This window comes from Dermacentor silvarum, chromosome 1, assembly GCF_013339745.2.
Source record: "Dermacentor silvarum isolate Dsil-2018 chromosome 1, BIME_Dsil_1.4, whole genome shotgun sequence".
Classification (NCBI taxonomy): domain Eukaryota; kingdom Metazoa; phylum Arthropoda; class Arachnida; order Ixodida; family Ixodidae; genus Dermacentor; species Dermacentor silvarum.
Window position 1 is genome coordinate 330325051 of NC_051154.1, and position 4443 is coordinate 330329493.

Sequence of the window (4443 nt, forward strand, 5' to 3'; positions counted from 1 at the left end):
ATGCAGCCGATAAAATTACTATCCCTACTCCGAATAGCTCTCTACTAATTTGCTATCGCAATCGATGCTTCGCCTTTCGGGCGAAACTGCGACATTTTTTCATACAGCTTGCACAGGCAGCTTGTTAGAGCTATTGGCCTGTAGCTGCTGGATAAGGACGGGTCTTTACCTTGTTTAAGTATCGGGATGACTATGGCTTCTTTCCATGATGACGGAATACAGCCAGCCATACATATGGCATTAAAAAGAGACAAGAGTGTTTTCAGTGTTTCGGGGTGCAAGTACTTAATCATTTCGTACAAGATACGATCGCCACCTGGCGCCGAGTTGTTGCCACAAGAGAAAGATGCTTTAAGTTCAGATAAAGTAAATGGGCAATTGTAGGCCTCACTCGATGAGCCTTTGCGATTAAGGGGTCGCCGCTCTTCGCGTTCTTTGAATCTCGGGAATGTTTCGGTATAGCGCGATGCACTTGAGACATATTCAAAATGTTCGCCTAGACAATCCGCCTGATCTTCCAGGCTATTACCCTGTGTACTTACTAAGGGTAGGGGATGTGACTCCCGACCTATTAGTTTATTTACCCGACTCCAGACTTTTCTTTTATCGGTGTATGAATTTATGCTGGAGATGTACCTATCCCAACTTTCCCTCTTTGCTCGTCGACGTGTTCTCCTGCCTTGTGATTTGATCTGTTTGAAATGAATGAGGTTTTCAGCGGATGGAGAATTGCGAAGCAGTCTCCAAGCTTTGTTTTGATCTTTGCGCGCTTTCCGACATTCGTCGTTCCAACATGGAATACGACGCTTATTAGCTAGTCCGCTAGTTTGCTTAACACATTTAGCCGCAGCGCCAACAATGAAACCTCTTAGGTATGCAACAGCATCTTCTACATTAAAAACAGCAATTTCATCTCTGCCTAAATACGTAAGCTCTCGGAACATTTCCCAGTTGACCGAGTCCATGTTCCATCGAGGAAAATGTGGCAATCATGTATCTTGTTTCGTTAAGTTTAGCATAATTGGGAAATGGTCGCTCCCAAAGGGGTTCCTGAGAATAGACCACTCCAGATACGGAATTAGAGCACTCGATACTATACTTACGTCAATGGCTGAGTATGTGTTCTGTGTAACGCTGTAATAAGTTGGCTCTTTCTTGTTAAGTATAGATGCGCCTGAAGAAAACAAAAAAAATTCTATAAGGCGTCCTCGCGCATCGAAACGAGAGTCGCCCCATAAGGGGCCATGAGTATTCGCATCGCCAACAATTATGTATGGCGGAGGAAGTCCATCAATGAACCTTTGAAACTGTGTCTTGGAAAGTTGATAACAAGGAGAGACGTAAATCGAACTGATTGTGACTAGCTTAACGAACAGTACTGCTCGGACAGCAACTGCCTCAAAGGAAGTTCGGAGGTTTAATTACGGACAGGCAACACCTTTATCGACTATTATAGCGACACCGCCCGACGAGGCAGTAGTGTCGTCGCGGTACTTGCGAAAAATGGCATATTGCCTTTAACAGTTTGTGTTTTCTTCTTTGAGATGCATCTCCTGGACGCACAGCACCCTCGGACTATATTTAAAAAGGAGCTCTTTGACATCATCAAGGTTATGAAGGAGACCCCTAACGTTCCATTGTAATATTTGCGTGTTGATATTGGAGAGGAGTTTGTGCTGTGTGTTCAGGCAGTGCAAATCAGTTCACACAGCCTTTGTCAGGCCCTGTGACGCGGCAATTTTATTTTTTTTTTGCTGGAGCGATCGCGAGAATCTCGCCGCTCCTTAGGCGCTGATGGCGCCGTCTGGCTGGTTGTTGTGTCCATCGCCGCCTGCAAGGCGCTGGACACGCGCTCTTGCAACCGCTGTGTTGGACGTGGAGGCCTCGTCTCAAGAGACTTGGCCCTTGAGGCCACCAGCGCGGAGGTCGATGGCCCCTTCTTCTGGGATGGCGGCGCAGCGCTAGCTGCAGCCGCCGAGGGGGCGGATGGCGACACCGCCGGCTCTCTGTGTGTGGGCCTGACCGCCGCCGGAGGCCGTTGTGGCGCTGCCCCCTGACGTGCCACTTCGGCAAAGTTATTCTTCGGCCGGTAGGACACCCGCCTTTGCGCTTCTCTGAATGATATGTTCTCTTTGACTTTGTTACAATTTCTTTCTCCTTCTTCCAAGATGGACAGGACCGCGAATACGCGGCGTGCTCCCCATCCCATTCACACAGTGTGGCGCGTTCTCACAAGATTCAGACGGATGCTCATCGGCTCATTTTGCACAGGTTATTCGGCCTCGCCAGTTGTGAGAACTGTGGCCAAACCTCTGGCATTTGAAGCAGCGGAGGGGATTCGGGATATAGGGCCTGACTCAGATCTTTACATAGCCTGTCTCGATAATCTCGGGAAGCACACTTGAGTCGAATGTTGGGATTATATGCTTGGTTTTAATCTCTTTACCATCACGCCTCATTTTAATTCTTTTCACATTGATGACATTCTGGTCATTCCATCCCTGCAAAAGTTCAGTCTCAGTTAGCTCTATCAGATGATCATCGGAGATGACACCACGAATCGTGTTCATAGAACGGTGTGGGTTGACGCTCACTGGAATGGCCCCGAAAGACACAAGATTAGGGAGCTTTTCATATTGCATTTTGTCACGGAGTTCAAGAAGTACATCACCGCTTGCCAACTTTGAAGTTTTGTAACTGGGGCCAAAAGCTTCCATCAGTGATTTCGCAACCAGGAAAGGTGAGACGATTCTTGTTGATTTTTCTGCTTTCTCAGAATGTATAACATGAAATCTTGTAAAATTATCAACTTGGCGGCCAAAAAACTTGAAAACTTCTTGGGTGCGCCCTCGTTTATGAGGGCGATCAGGGATTCGGGGGAATGACGAAAAAGCCATAAAAGTAGCGATGATTTTGGTAGCTATGCCAGCCGCCCACCACCGAGCCCAACAAGGGGACGCTACGAGACCCGAAGGAGACGCAGACGCCAGCTGTACATAGCCATTATAACCTAATATAATAGACCCAAGGTTGGATAAATTACACCAGGTTAACCCTTGCTGCCTGAAAAATTTGAAGTAAGACGAAGCGAAGAGAAGACAGGAGAGGTGGAAAGTAGGATAGAAAGACGAAGGTTGGAGGGAAAGAGAGACAGCAAAAGGTAACTACCGATTTCCCCCGGGTGGGTCAGTCTGGGGGGGGGGGGGCGTCTACGTGAAGCCGAGGCCAAAGGGGCGTGTTGCCTCTGCCGAGGGGCCATAAAGGTCCAAGCACTCGGCATTGGCTCAACCCCCAGGATCCCCTTTTCCCCGGACATGGCTAAGCCGCGCACAGTTAGACGCGGGATGGTCCACCCCTTGTGTGCTCGGGTCCGTGGCGTCGCCACACACCAAACGCCGGCTGACACAGACGCCCCTGCGGGGAACGCCTAATTAGCACTGCTTTGTTTGGAAGAACATAGCCGATTTTAATGTACCCCTGGGTCTAACACGCGCCAGTATTTATAGGTTTGTAGAATAAAACTAGGCCCGAAATCTAACGCGCACTACGATTTTAGAACACAAGTGCAGTACGCCTTCGTTCGCGTCAATCACACCGTCACACTGTTTGTCATCACACTGAAAATTTACAGTCGAGGTCCTTTATTATCACTCTTGGACCACAACATGTCGTCTTCCTTGGGGTCTATTGCGTTTGGTATTCCACATATCTACAAGTACTGCTTTTTCTTTTAATCTATTTACCCCCTTCCACCTGCGTACAGTAGCAAACCGGACTCGCTTTTTTTTTACCTCCCTGCCTGTCCTCTTCGCTTTTCTCTCTCGTGCACCACTCTGCCTCAAGAGCAAGCGGGACGGTGGCCCCTTGGAATTTGCAATTTCGTCCTGCGATTCACTGGTGCGCCTAAACACCTGATGCAACTGTTGCCACCTGCTTAGCCAATAAAATACATTATCGTTTGGATAAGGTTTGGAAATTAAAGACTGAAAGTGGTACATCTTCGCCATACTACGTGAGAAAAAATTCTACCGCCATCTGTTACAAATGCAGCAAAGACGGCTGCGTTGCGTCCGATTGAACTAGTCAGGTAATTTGGCAACCATTTTTTCGAGGAAACGCAACACGATAAAATCGAGTAAATACGGTGTCACTGCGAGTTACCGTTTTCACATACAATTCTGCTGAATTCAATTTCGGCGAAGAACTGAATATACTCGACGCTTTCACACTCCCTTAACTGTGACTGCCCGGAGTCGCATTAACTCGTCTGCTGGATCAGCATGCGAAGTTTTGAGAGTTCTCCAAAGGCTGCGAGATAGCGGCAGTTGCTGTTGGCAGGAATCTTAAGAATGATTTATTTATGAATAATTATTACACACTCGAAGGAGGTTCATCACAATGCAGATTGCTTTTTTGCCTCATACTGAATGAAGGTAGGAGCAC